Source organism: Pleurodeles waltl, chromosome 5 (assembly GCF_031143425.1).
Source record: "Pleurodeles waltl isolate 20211129_DDA chromosome 5, aPleWal1.hap1.20221129, whole genome shotgun sequence".
Taxonomy (NCBI): domain Eukaryota; kingdom Metazoa; phylum Chordata; class Amphibia; order Caudata; family Salamandridae; genus Pleurodeles; species Pleurodeles waltl.
This window is the reverse complement of record NC_090444.1, coordinates 1873965784-1873981303: the sequence shown is the minus strand read 5'-3', so window position 1 is coordinate 1873981303 and position 15520 is coordinate 1873965784.

Sequence of the window (15520 nt, the reverse complement as noted above, 5' to 3'; positions counted from 1 at the left end):
AGGGAGTGACTCCTTCACTCCAAGGGAGTTTCCTTCTTGGATGCAAACAGAGTCCTTGTGACCCTGGAGGATGCACAGCCACGGATGTCGCAGAAATTTTGCAGGAGCTGGAGAAACAATGTTGCAGTAGGAGCCCTCCCAACTGGATACAGTCTTGTTTCAGTTCCAAACAGACCAGCAGTGGTTTCGGAAGGCAGAAGCAGGAGATGTCTTGCAGAGAATTCCTTGTACAGCCCTGATCGACGAATCCAAGGACCCACACTCGGGGAAGCCCTTAAGTAACTCTAAAAGTAGTTTGGTCACTCTGTGGTGACCCCACTATTAGAGGGGGGGTCAGGGACGTCAAGGACCTGGCCTGACCAGTCAGATGCTCCCAGTGGCCTCTGCCTCCCTTGTTTCCAAGATGGCAGAATAAACCGGTCACTAGGCAGAGCTTTATGCTCCTCCCTAGGGGAGGAGCTGGACAGGGGTGTGGTCATTCCCCTGTCCTTTGCATTGCTTTGGGCCAGAGCTGGAACCGGGGGTTCCTGCACTGGTGCAAACCGGTTTATGTAAGGAGGGCATCAAATATGTCCTTCAAAGCAGTCTGGTGGTGCTGGGAGGCCACCTCACTCCAGCCCAGAGACACCTAGTTCTAAAGGAGAGGTGATCACACCTCCCTCGTGCAGGAAACCCTTTGTTCTGCCTTCCCATGCTCGAGTTAGGCTCAGCAGCAGGAGGGCAGAACCGTGTCTGGGGTCTGCAGAAGCATGGGATGCAGGCAGACCCTGCAAGGCTGTACAGACAGAACTGGGGATCCTCCAAGGAAGGGCCTACCAGAAAGGTGACTTACAGTGTCCAAGTGCAGTGACGGCGATATAAGGCAAGCCTTACATCTTAAGTGAAATGTGCATGCACCATTTCACGCAGGCTGCAATGGCAGGCCTGCATGTACAATTTGCACGGGCTCACATGGGTGGCATCATACATGCTGCAGCCCATGGGAGACCCCAGGTGTACCAATGCCCTGGGTACCTAGGTACCATATACTAAGGACTTACATGCGTGCATCAGTATGACAATTGTGGAGTGTAAACGTTTACCAGCAACCAAATTTAAAGGAGAGAGCACAGAGACTGGGGTCCTGATTAGCAGGATCCCAGTGTACTACAGTTTAAACATACTGACACCAGACAAAAACCAGGGGTAACTATGCCAGAAAGCAGCTACTTTCCTACATAACCAACCCCAAAAAATAAGAGAATGAGACTAACTTTGTGCAGTTAAGTCTTCATTTTCTACGTGGAACTGTCTGAAAGTCCCTCTGCTTTGGAGTGGTTACTCCCAGATCTATATTCCACTGAATAGTACAACCCCTGTAAGGAAATGGAAAACCTCAAAACTTTTGGGTTTTCACCTGTCATCTGTTTAAGCCATAAGAGGGGCTTGTGGTAAGTCTGAACAATGAAGTGAGTGTCAAACAGGTATGGCTTCAACTTCTTCAGTGCCCAGACCACAGCAAAGGCCTCCCTCTCAATGGCAGACCAACGCTTCTTCCCGGGGGTCAACCTTCTGCTGATAAAAGCAACTGGTTGATCCTGGCCCTCAGAATTCAGTTGTGATAAGACTGCCCCTACCCCTAATTCAGATGCATCAGTTTGAACAATGAATTTCTTGGAGTAACATGTTTTATTTAGGACAGGTGCAGAGCACATGGACTGTTTGAGCTCCTCAAAAGCTTTCTGACAGCTAGCTGTCCACAATACCTTTTTAGGCATCTTTTTACTGGTGAGATCATTAGGTGGGGCTGCTATGGAGCCATAGTTTTTATTGAATCTCCTGTAATACCCAGTGAGGCCTAGGAAGGCTCTCACCTGGGTCTGTGTTGTAGGGGGAACCCAATCCATGATTGTCTGGATTTTCCCCTGAAGTGGTGCAATCTGTTCTCCACCTACCAGGTGTCCCAGATAAACCACCTTTCCCTGCTCTATCTGGCACTTTGAGGCCTTGATAGTGAGGCCTGCCTTTTGCAGGGCCTCCAAAACTTTCCAAAGGGGGACCAGGTGCTCATCCCAGGTACAGCTAAAGACAGCTATATCATCTAGATATGCTGCACTAAAAGCCTCCAACCCTTGCAGGACTGTGTTCACCAACCTCTGAAAAGTGGCAGGTGCATTTTTCAAACCAAAGGGCATAACTGCAAATTGGTAGTGCCCTCGTATAGTTGAAAATGCAGTTTTAGGTTTAGCATCCTCAGCCAATTTGATCTGCCAATACCCTGCAGTCAAATCAAAGGTGCTTAGATACTTGGCAGATGCCAGTGTATCTATGAGCTCATCTGCCGTGGGTATAGGGTGAGCATCAGTTTTTGTTACCTGGTTGAGACCTCTGTAATCAACACAAAACCTCATCTCCCTTTTTCCATCTTTTGAGTGAGGCTTTGGTACAAGCACCACAGGACTCGCCCATGGGCTTTCAGAAGGTTCAACCACTCCTAGATCAAGCATTTTCTGAACCTCTTGTTTTATGCAGTCCCTGACATGGTCAGGCTGCCTATAGATTTGACTTTTGACAGGCATGCTGTCTCCAATATCAATTGTGTGTCCACACCAAGATGTGGTGCCAGGCACAGTTGAAAAGAGTTCAGAAAACTGTCCAAGGAGATTTATGCAGTTGTCTTTCTGTTCTGCAGTAAGACAGTCTGCCAAAACTACTCCCTCCACTAGAGCATCCTCTTCAGTAGAGGAGAAGAGATCAGGCAGAGGGTCACTCTCTTCTTCCTGTCCTTCATCTGTTGCCATGAGCAGGGTGAGATCAGCCCTGTCATAGTAGGGTTTTAGGCGGTTGACATGAATCACCCTAAGGGGACTCCTGGCAGTGCCCAGGTCAACCAAGTAGGTGACCTTGCCCTTTTTCACAACGAGATGGGGTCCACTCCATTTGTCTTGGAGTGCTCTTGGGACCACAGGCTCCAATACCCACACATTCTGTCCTGGGTGGTACTGAATCAGAACAGCCTTCTGGTCATGCCATTGCTTCTGGAGCTCTTGGCTGGCCTGAAGGTTTTTACTGGCCTTCATGTACTCAGCCATTCTGGATCTTAGGCCATGTACATAGTCCACTATGTCCTGTTTGGGAGTTTTTAAAGGTTGTTCCCAACCCTCCTTCACAAGTGTTAGTGGACCTCTTACAGGGTGTGTAAAGAGGAGTTCAAAGGGGCTGAAGCCCACTCCTTTCTGGGGTACCTCCCTGTAAGCAAAAAGGAGGCAAGGTAACAGGACATCCCATCTCCTCCTGAGTTTTTCAGGGAGTCCCATTATCATTCCTTTGAGAGCTTTATTAAACCTCTCTACCAGTCCATTAGTCTGTGGATGATTAGGCGTGGTGAATTTGTAGGTTACACCACATTCCTTCCACATAGCCTTCAAGTATGCAGACATAAAGTTGCTACCCCTGTCTGATACCACCTCTTTTGGGAAACCCACCCTGGAAAAGATTCCCAGGAGGTCTTTTGCCACTGCAGGTGCTGTAGTGGTCCTTAGAGGGATTGCTTCAGGATATCTTGTGGGATGGTCCACAACCACCAAGATAAACCTATTGCCTGAAGCAGTAGGAGGGTCAAGGGGGCCAACTATGTCAACCCTTACCCTTTCAAAGGGGACCCCAACCACAGGTAGTGGAATAAGGGGAGCCTTTGGTGTGCCACCAGTCTTGCCACTGGCTTGGCAGGTCACACAAGACTTACACAAATCTTTAGTGTCCTCTGACATCCTAGGCCAGTGAAACAGGGGGACAAGCCTTTCCCATGTTTTGATCTGGCCCAAATGCCCTGCCAAAGGAATGTCATGTGCCAGAGTTAGGGGGAACTCTCTGTACTGCAGGGGAATGACCAATCTCCTGGCTGCTCCAGGTTTTGGGTCCCTTGCCTCTGTGTACAAGAGGTTGTCCTCCCAGTAAGCTCTATGTGAGTCACTGACATCCCCATGTTGCTGCTTGACAGCTTGCTGCCTGAGACCCTCTAATGTGAGACAGGATTGCTGTGCCACACTCAGCTCTTCCCTGGCAGGCCCCCCTCCACCCAAAACCTCAGCAGTGTCTGCTGCCAGCTCATCTGGTGAAGGTTCTGCACAGGGAGGAAATTCTTCTTCCTCAGAAGGAGAATCATCTGTAGAGGGAGGGATAGTGGGTAGGGATTTACCCTTGCTACCCCTAGCTTTAGGGAGCACTTGGTCCATTGTTCCAGGATCCAAGTTACCCTGTCCTTTTTGCTTTTTGGCCTGAGCCCTTGTCAAAGCAAAAATATGCCCAGGAATGCCCAGCATTGCTGCATGAGCCTCCAACTCCACTTCTGCCCAAGCTGATGTCTCTAAATAATTTCCTAGTAGACAGTCTACAGGTAAATCTGAAGCAACCACAACTTTCTTTGGACCAGTAACACCCCCCCCCCAGTTGAGATTTACAACAGCCATGGGGTGGCTAAGAGTGTTGTTATTAGCGTCTGTCACTTGGTACTGCTGACCAAGTAGGTGTTGTTCAGGGTACACCAGTTTCTCTATTACCATGGTAGGACTGGCACCTGTGTCCCTGTAGGGCTGAACCTCGACACCATTTATTAGGGGAAGTTGCTTGTACTTATCCATATTAAGGGGACAAGCAACCAAGGTGGCCAAATCAATGGCACCTTCAGAGACTAACACAGCCTCTGTGGTCTCCCTAACAAGACCAACCCCAACTAAATTACCAAAAGTGAGCCCAGCTACTCCCTTGGATTGGCTATTAGTAGGTTTGCTCCCACCACCACTGATATTACTAGGGCCACTAGAGTTTGCAGTAGGGGTTGTGGTAGTGGGAGGTTTGGTGTTTTTCTTTGGACAACTGGCATCAGTTGTCCAATGGCCTTTGACTTTACACAAATAACACCAAGGCTTTTTAACTTGATTTGAAGACGATTTGGACCCACCACCCCCACCAGAGGATTTTTGTGGGCCTGATGAAGACTCAGTTTTACTTTTGTCCCCACCCTTATCAGAAGACTTACCATTCTTCTTCTTGCCATCCTTGTCACCCCCTCTAGGAGGCTGGCCTGGCTTGTAGTGGGTACCAGAGGTACTTACACCTTGTGCCAGCTCCAGTTATCCCTTATTAGTGTAGAAGACGTGTTTCTAGCAGCTTAAGCTGATAGAAGGTAGCTATGGCAAAGCAGCTTAGGCTGAACTAGCAGACATGTAAAGCTCCTACTATACCACTGGTGTCATATGCACAATATCATAAGAAAACACAATACACAGATATACTAAAAATAAAGGTACTTTATTTTTATGACAATATGCCAAAAGTATCTCAGTGAGTGCCCTCAGTATGAGGATGAGAAATATACACAAGATATATGTACACAATACCAAAATTATGCAGTAATAGCAAAAGGAAGTAAGGCAAGCAGTGTAAAGTTACAATAGATTGCAATAGGCGTACATAGGTATAGGGGCAACACAAACCATATACTCCAAAAGAGGAATGCGAACCACGAATGGACCCCAAACCTATCTGAGCTTGTAGAGGGTCGCTGGGACTGTAAGAAAACAGTGAGGGTTAGAAAAATAGCCCACCCCAAGACCCTGTAAGGTAGGTGTAAAGTGCACCTACTACCCCCAGAGAGCACAGAAGTCGTGATAGGGGGATTCTGCAGGAAGAAAAAACACTAGCAATGCAACAACAGTGGAATTCCGGACCTGAGTACCTGTAAGACAAGGGGACAAAGTCCAAGAGTCGCGAAAGTGTCGAGAGTGGGCAGGAGCCCAGGAAATGCCAGCTGAGGGTGCAAGGAAGCTGCCACCAGATGGAAGAAGCTTGGTGTTTTGCAAGAACGAGGAGGACTAGGAACTTCCCCTTTGGAGGATGGATGTCCCACGTCGTGAAGAAGCTTGCAGAGGTGTTCCCACGCAGCAAGACCGCAAACAAGCCTTGCTAGCTGCAAGGGTCGCGGTTAGGGTTTTTGGATGCTGCTGTGGCCCAGGAGGGACCAGGATGTCGCCACTTGGATGAGGAGACAGAGGGGGTGCCCAGCAAGTCAGGGAGCCCTCACAGAAACAGGCAGCACCCGCAGAAGTACCTGAACAGGCACTTAGAATAAATGTGAACCAGAGTCCACCCGAAGTCACAAAAGGGAGTCCCATGACGCCGGAGGACAACTCAGAAGGTTGTGCACTGCAGGTTAGAGTGTCGGGGACCCAGGCTTAGCTGTGCACGAAGGAAATCCTGGAAGAGTGCACAGGAGCCGGAGCAGTTGCAAATCACGCGGCACGCAGCAATGCAGTCTAGCGTGGGGAGGCAAGGACTTACCTCCACCAAACTTGGACTGAAGGGACACTGGACTGCGGGAGTCACTAAGACAGAGTTGCTGAGTTCCAGGGACCACGCTCGTCGTGCTGAGAGGGGACCCAGAGGACCGGTGATGCAGTCTTTTGTTGCCTGTGGTTGCAGGGGGAAGATTCCGTCGACCCACAGGAGATTTCTTCAGAGCTCCTGGTGCAGAGAGGAGGCAGGCTACCCCCAGAGCATGCACCACCTGGAAACAGTCGAGAAAGCCGGCAGGATGAAGCGATACAAGGTTGCTAGTAGTCATCTTGCTACTTTGTTGCAGTTTTGCAGGCATCCTGAGCAGTCAGCGGTCGATCCTTTGGCAGAAGGTGAAGAGGGAGATGCAGAGGAACTCTGGTGAGCTCTTGCATTCATTATCTGGTGAGATCCCCAAAGCAGAGACCCTAAATAGCCAGAAAAGGAGGTTTGGCTACCTAGGAAGGTGGATTGGCTACCAAGAGAGGTAAGAGCCTATCAGAAGGTCACTGGCCACTCAGAGCAGTCCAGTTTGCCACAAACACCTCTGTTTCCAAGATGGCAGAGGTCTGGAGCACACTGGAGGAGCTCTGGGCACCTCCCAGGGGAGGTGCAGGTCAGGGGAGTGGTCACTCCCCTTTCCTTTGTCCAGTTTCGCGCCAGAGCAGGGCTGAGGGATCCCTGAACCGGTGCAGACTGGCTTATGCAGAGATGGGCACCATCTGTGCCCATCAAAGCATTTCCAGAGGCTGGGGGAGGCTACTCCTCCCCAGCCTTCACACCTATTTCCAAAGGGAGAGGGTGTTACACCCTCTCTCAGAGGAAGTCCTTTGTTCTGCCTTCCTGGGCCAGGGCTGCCTAGACCCCAGGAGGGCAGAAACCTGTCTGAGGGGTTGGCAGCAGCTGCAGTTGAGACCCCGGAAAGGCAGTTTGGCAGTACCCGGGTTCTGTGCTAGAGACCCGGGGGATCATGGAATTGTCTTGCCAATGCCAGAATGGCATTGGGGTGACAATTCCATGATCGTAGACATGTTACATGGCCATGTTCGGAGTTACCATTGTGAAGCTGTACATAGGTAGTGACCTATGTACAGTGCACACGTATAATGGTGTCCCCGCACTCACAAAGTCCGGGGAATTTGCCCTGAACGATGTGGGAGTACCTTGGCTAGTGCCAGGGTGCCCTCACACTACGTAACTTTGCACCCAACCTTCACCAGGAGAAGGTTAGACATATAGGTGACTTATAAGTTACTTAAGTGCAGTGGTAAATGGCTGTGAAATAACGTGGACGTTATTTCACTCAGGCTGCACTGGCAGGCCTGTGTAAGAATTGTCAGAGCTCCCTATGGGTGGCAAAAGAAATGCTGCAGCCCATAGGGATTTCCTGGAACCCCAATACCCTGGGTACCTCAGTACCATATACTAGGGAATTATATGGGTGTACCAGTATGCCAATGTGAATTGGTGAAATTGGTCACTAGCCTGTTAGTGACAAATTTGGAAAGCAGAGAGAGCATAACCACTGAGGTTCTGGTTAGCAGAGCCTCGGTGAGACAGTTAGGCATCACACAGGGAACACATACAGGGCACATACTTATGAGCACTGGGGTCCTGCCTGGCAGGGTCCCAGTGACACATAGACTAAAACAACATATATACAGTGAAATATGGGGGTAACATGCCAGGCAAGATGGTACTTTCCTACACCCACCAGTCAGGACAGCCCCTAAGGTGTCCTGAGCTGAGGTGAATCCTGCCTTTAGAAAGCCTCCGTCTTGATTTTGGAGGATTCCCCCAATAGGAATAGGGATGTGCCCCCCTCCCCTCAGGGAGGAGGCACAAAGAGAGTGTAGCCACCCTCAAGGACAGTAGCCACTGGCTACTGCCCTCCCAGACCTAAACACACCCCTAAATTCAGTATTTAGGGGCTCCCCAGAACCTAGGAAACGAGATTCCTGTAACCTGAAGACGAAGAAGGACTGCTGACCTGAAGCCCTGCAGAGAAGACGGAGGCACCAACTGCTTTGGCCCCAGCCCTACCGGCCTGTCTCCCCACTTCAAGAGAAACTGCAACAGCGACGCGTCCCCCAGGGTCCAGCGACCTCTGAAGCCTCAGAGGACTACCCTGCATCTAAAAGGACCAAGAAACTCCCGAGGACAGCGGCCCTGTTCCAAAGAAACTGCAACTTTGCAACAAAGAAGCGTGAGACTTTCCACTCTGCACCCGACGCCCGCGGCTCGACCTGCGGAAAACTAACTCTACAGGGAGGGCTACCCAGCGACTGCGAGCCTGTGAGTAGCCAGAGTTGACCCCCCTGAGCCCCCATAGCGACGCCTGCAGAGGGAATCCAGAGGCTCCCCCTGACTGCGACTGCCTGCTTCAAAGAACCCGACGCCTGGTAAACACACTGCACCCGCAGCCCCCAGGACCTGAAGGATCTGACTTCCAGTGCAGGAGTGACCACCAGGAGGCCCTCTCCCTAGCCCAGGTGGTGGCTACCCTGAGGAGCCCCCACCCTTGCCTGCCTGCCTGCATCGCTGAAGAGACCCCTAGGTCTCCCATTGAAACCTATTGCAAACCTGACGCCTGTTTGCACACTGCACCCGGCCGCCCCTGTGCCCTGAGGGTGTACTTTCTGTGCTAACTTGTGTCCCCCCCCGGTGCCCTACAAAACCTCCCTGGTCTGCCCTCCGAAGTCGCGGGTACTTACCTGCTGGCAGACTGAAACCTGGGCACCCCTATTTCCATTGAAGCCTATGTGTTTTGGGCACCACTTTGACCTCTGCACCTGACCGGCCCTGAGCTGCTGGTGTGGTAACTTTGGGGTTGCCCTGAACCCCCAACGGTGGGCTACCTTGGACCCAACTTTGAACCCTGTAAGTGCTTTACTTACCTGTGAAACTAACAAATACTTACCTCCCCCAGGAACTGTTGAATTTTGCACTGTGTCCAATTTTAAAATAGCTTATTGCCATTTTTGCCAAAACTGTACATTCTATTGTGATGATTCAAAGTTCCTAAGATACCTGAGTGAAATACCTTAAATTTAAAGTATTGTTTGTAAATCTTGAACCCGTGGTTCTTAAAATAAACTAAGAAAGGATATTTTTCTATATAAAAACCTATTGGCCTGGAATTAACTTTGAGTGTGTGTTCCTCATTTATTGCCTGTGTGTGTACAACAAATGCTTAACACTACCCTCTGATAAGCCTACTGCTCGACCACACTACCACAAAATAGAGCATTAGAATTATCTCTTTTTGCCACTATCTTACCTCTAAGGGGAACCCTTGGACTCTGTGCATGCTATTTCTTACTTTGAAATAGTGCATACAGAGCCAACTTCCTACAGTGTCTGACTATTTTTGCGAGCAAGGCCATGAAGATATTGAAGAGAGTAGGCTTAGTGAGGATCCCTGGGATACTCCGCAGCAGTGAGGAAGGATCAAATCCATTCCAGAGTTTTACCACAAATGCCAGCATTGTGGAGTTTGGTGCAGTGGGTGGAGTGGAAGACTCTGTCAAACACGGCGGAGAGGTTGAGGAGGATGAGGGCGGCCATGCCTCCCTGGTCCAGTAAGGTGCGGATGCCATCATTGGCAGCGAGGAGGGCTTTCTTGGTGCTGTGGTTGCTTTGAATCTGGACTGGGATGGATCTAGACCTGGTTTGCTTAAAGGAACTCCATGAGTTGCTTGTTGATGACCCTTTCAGCTACCCTTGGCTGGAAAGTGGAGCAGAAACATGGGACTGTAATCCTTCAAATCCCTTGAGTCTGTTGAGGGTTTCTTGAGGAGTGGTTTGACCTCTGCGTGCTTCCACTCAGATGGGAAGGTGGCTGCTTCCACTCAGATGGGAAGGTGGCTGATAGTCCGGCAGAGCTCTGGCATGGTGATGGCACTAGCCAGATTGAAATTGAGATATGAGCATCAGTCTGAGGGTGCCCATGAGTGGATAGACTTCATGAGTTTCCGGGTGCCTTTTGTGGAGATAGGGGCCCAATAGTTCAGGGTCAGGTGTGGTGTGGGGTGGGGTCAATGGTGGTGCTAGTTGTAGGAGGTTGGCCTGGTTTGTAGTGGGTACCTAAGGTACTTCCACCTTATACCAGGTCCAGTTATCCCTTATTAATAAAATGTAGGCAGTGGCTAGAAGCCAGGCTCTCTAGGGGTAGTGTGGATGAGCAGCCAAGGCGTAAGGTCCTGCAATACCACTGTACTCACGCAGTACTCACACACATGAAAGAAAACACTCTGTTACAAAAATAAAGGTACTTTATTTTTATTTTTACACAAATGCCAAAAATACTTTAGAGACTATACTCCCTTAGGAGGTAAGTAATACACAAATTATATACACTTGTATGCACAAAAAGCTGTAAAAACAGTTAGAAAACAGTGCAAATAGTGAAAATCACAATAGATAGAAACGGGCCTAGGGGGAACACAAACCATATACTAAGGAAGTGGAATGCTAAAGTCGGTTTCCCACCTTGGCAAGTGTAGTGTGTAGAGGGGGGCTGAGAGTATGAGAAAGCACCAAAGGTAAGTAATAGAACTTACCCCAGAGCCCAGGAAAGCAGGAGGAAATCACAGTAACTTTCCTGGAACACACAAGAAGCAGTGATAGAAGATTATGCAAGAACCAGAAGAGGCTGCAAGACACCAACAATGGATTCCTGGACCTGAAGATCTGTGGAAGAAGGGGACCAAGTCCAAGAAGCACTGGAGAGTCAAGGGAGAACAGGAGCCCCTGCTGACCCGGATGAAGGTGTAAATGAAGAACCACCGGTGAAGAACAACAGTCAGTACTGCACCCAAGAAGAAAGATGCAGGTTCCTGGTTGGTGCACATGATGTCCCACGACGGATGGATGATTGCAGTCTGGTTTGCGTCACTGGATACTGCCAACAGGTCTTGGCACATACAAAGCAAGTGGTTAGTGGAAATTGGTGCTGTCTGGGACCAGGAAGGACCAGGTGGACTCTACCCAGGAGGGGGTGACAGAGGGTGCGCTCAGCAACTCGGAGAACCCTAAGCAGACCAGGCAGCACACACAGGAGTCCCACAGCAGGGGGACAAAGAAGGTGCAAAAGGAAGCCCACGCAGCACTGCAACAAAGGGATCCCACGCCTCCAGAGAGAACCACGCAGGAAGCTGTGCACCGCAAGGAGTGCTGGGGGCCGGAGCTGCATGGTGCACAAATAACTTAATGGAAGGATGCCAACAATCCTTGGCAACTGCAAAACACATGGTGCATGGGAGTACTGTCTTGCGTGGGGAGGCAAGCTCTTACCTCCACCAATGTTGGACAGTTGGACGTCAGGACCACTTCAGTCCACCACCCATGATGCAGGATCCACGCAGCTCATCAGGAGAGGGGTCCCACACAACTGGTCATCATTGCAGAGAGGTCCCTGAGGGAGCAGGGGGGTGACTCTTTCACTGCAAGGGAGATTCCTTCCTTCTTCTGGTACAGGCTGAAGACAGGCAGTCCTCTGAGGATGCACGACAGGGTAACAGTTGCAGTTGCTGGCAGGACCTGAAGATACAATGTTGCAGAAGTCACCTTTGCTTCTTTGTTGCAGTTTGTAGAGTTCCTGGAGGGTCCAGGTGCAGTTTTGTCCGTAGAAGGTGAAGTAAAAGATGCTGAGAATTCCTGCTGGAGTCTTGCAATCCGAATCTGAAGAACCCAAGAGAGAGACCCTAAATAGCCCTGAAAGGGGGATTGGTCCCCTAAACAGGTAAGCACCTATCAGGGGAGGGCTCTGACGTCACCTGCTGGCACTGGCCACTCAGGTGCTCCCAGAGTTCACTGCCAACCTTGGAATCCAAGATGGCAAAACCCAGGGACACTCTGGAGGAGCTCTGGGCACCACCCCTGGGGTGGTGATGGACAGGGGGGTGGTCACTCCCCTTTCCTTTTTCCAGTTTCGTGCCAGAGCAGAGGCTGGGGGTCCCTCAACCGGTGTAGGCTGGATTATGCAAGGAGGGCAACCAAATGTGCCCTTCAAAACATTTCAAGTGGCTTGGGGAGGCTATTCCTCCCAAGCCTGTAACACCTATGTCCAAAGGGAGACGGCGTAACACCCTCTCCCGAAGGAAATGCTTTGTTCTGCCTTCCTGGGCTCGCGCTGCTTGAGTAAAAGGAGGGCAGAAACCTGTCGGTGAGGTGGCAGCAGCTGGGGCTGCCTGGAAACCCTCAGAAGGCTGACATACCAATACTGGGGGTCGTCTAAGGAGCCCCCAGAGTGCCTGGAATCATACAACCAATGCTTGCAAAAGCCTTGGGTATGATTCCAACATGTTGGATACCAAACATGCCTATGTTCGGAGTTACTATTATGTTGCTGATAGTGACCTATGTCCAGGACACGGGTAAAATGGCGTCCCCGCGCTCACGAAGTCCGGGAAAATGGTCCTGGAGGTCGTGGGGGCACCTCTGCTAGTGCAGGGGTGCCCTCACACACAGGTACTCTGCACCCTGCCCTCAGAGCTGGAGAGCCTACTGTAGGGGTGACTTATAAGTGACCTGGTGCAGTGTAAATGGCAGTGAAAGGGTGCATGCACCATTTCACGCAGGCTGCAAGGGCAGTGCTGCAGAAGCCTTTGCATGGGCTCCCTAGGGGTGACAAAAGAAATGCTGCAGCCCATAGGGATCCCCTGGAACGCCAGTGCCCTGGGTACCTAGGAACCATATATGAGGGACTCATAGGGGGGCACCAGTGTGCCAATTTTGGGTGAAATACTGGGTTACCAGTATGCAGTGACAAAATTTAGAAAAGAGAGAGCATAATCACTCGGGTCCTGGTTAGCAGGATCCCAGTGAACACAGTCAAACACACTGACATCAGGCAGAAAATGGGGGTAACCATGGCAAAAAGAGGGTACTTTCCTACACTAGTGTGCGGAGGGGTGGGTTTTGGTTCTGGAATCCTTCATATATGTCCTGGATCTTCCAGTGAAAAAAGGTGGCAAGGATGTTGCAGAGATCTTGAGAGGGAAGGATGTCTGAAGTGTCAGTTCCGGGGTTTGTGAATTCCTTGACTATGGTGAAGAGCTCTTTGCTGTTCTGTGCGTTGGTGCTGATGCGTTCTTGACTGGCAGCTTTCTTGGAGGTTCTGATGAGTTGGTGGTGCGTGGTGACTGCGATTTTGTAGGCTGCATGGTCTTCAGTTGTTTTGCTGTTTCGCCACTTTCGTTCCAGTCTTCTGCAGGTGCGTTTAGACTCTTGGAGTTTCATCATGAACCAGCTTGGTTTTTTGCTGTGCTGGTTTCTGGTGGGTTTTCTGAGGGGCGTTATGCTGTGGGAGCATTCTGTGATCCAGCGGTGTAATTTGAGTGCTGAGTCATTCGCGTTTGCAGAATCCAGTGGGGCGGAGTGGGTGAATGCGTCAGTGAGCTGCACTGTCGTAGTTTGGGCTGTTGCTCTGGGCAAGACTGCTAGTTTAAGGATAAGTACTTATGCTTGTAGGCGACTATGCCTATCCTACAACAAGTCGCAGCTGTTGTCCCAACCCTTCTGGCTCACTAGCAGCACCTCACCAAAACCCAAATAGTAAAATGTGATTTGTGGCAGTTTTTACGCATGGACTCGAGAGTATGACATCTCAGGGAGTGTCGTGGTTAAACCGAGATTACCCCTTTCTCACAGATATATCACGTCTCATACAAACACAGGCAATGACAAAGATGCAGTAAAGTTTCAATATTTTTTATTTAACAAAACTGCAATTTGCTATATGTTGCATGGGCTGCAATGATTAGGATAATGAACAGTGCAAAAAGCAGAATTGTAAAGACAAGAGTCATTATTACAAAGACCCCCACCATTTTGCAATATCATGAAAAGACATGAAGCGTATAATATGTCCTTATACCCTATCATGATAGGCCTAACCTCATACCTAAAGGAGAGCTCGGTTTGCTAAACCTAATCTGCCAAAGCCGTGTCCATGAGAGGAGCCCCCAACCCTCGTTACCTTGGAATGAGGTCTCTATCTCAGACTCCGCAGGGACACGAAGACTGGGTCAGCGTCACGACGACTGCAGCATCGGTATCAGTGATGGTGGCGATGCCCTCTGGTCGGAATCCCTCTGATTATCTGTCTAAAGTGTGATGTATTTATACAGATCTACTTTGACCCCTGACATAGGTGTGTTCCGAAACAATAGATAACGGCATGCTTGGCGCGGTAATTAATATAAACAATTCCCTCGAAAGCATGAAGAGGGAAAGTCCCTAAATGTGAACACCTACAGTTTGTTTGTCTTGGTCACTTGATCTTGACGCCTTAATGCGGTGGCACTGATAATGCAAAACATAACAAGTGGCCTAACTATAAACAAGGCCGCCATCTTAGATGAATTAAATAATTAAATGGGCTAAGACAGAGCAAGCTAAGTAGGTTAAAAGTCACTACGTGACGGGGGCACGAGTCTGCAAACCAGAGGCTAAGCTAACTCCTGTTATCCCATTAAAACAAACTAGGATTCACTACAGAGGTTAGGTGACTTTGCCCCACCTTCTGTCAGGGAGAGAAGGACGTGGTAGCGTGCAGTGGTCTCTGTGAAGGTGAAATGGACGCATCAGTGGTCAGTCCACTGTTGTTCAGAGGTATGAGAGATGGTGAAGTTGTTTCCTGCTGAAAAAACAGGGTAGAGGGTGTGACCTACTGCATGGGTGAGGAGGTTGACTAGTTGCTTGAGACCAAGGGTTGCAAGATTGTCCAAGAGGGTTGTGGTGTTTGAGTCATTCTGGTTGTCAAGGTGGTAGTTGGTGTCACCGAGTAGGATGTAGTCTGTGGAGGTGAGCGCGTGGGGGGGGTGACGAAAATGGCGATGGTTTTGCTGAACTGGGTCAGGACCCGGGCAGTGTGTAAGTGAGCATCCTACTGAGGGAGGTGTTCAGATCGGTCTGGAAGTGTAGGTCTTCTAGGGTGGTTGGAAGGTTCTTTGTCTTGATGGTGGTTGACAGGCATAGGGTGTTCCTGTAAGGTATGGTGATGCCTCCTCTTGGTAGATTGTCTGGGTCTTTATGGATGATTTTGGAGCCGTCAGGAATAGTGGTGGTGATGTCCAGGGCTGAGGTGGGTGTGATCCAGGTCACAGTGAGGAAGGTGACGCATGGGGCGATTGAGTCAAGGAGGTCCCAAACGTTTACTGCATATTTGATGAGGGAGCATGTGTAGGAAGTTGGCTCTGTATGT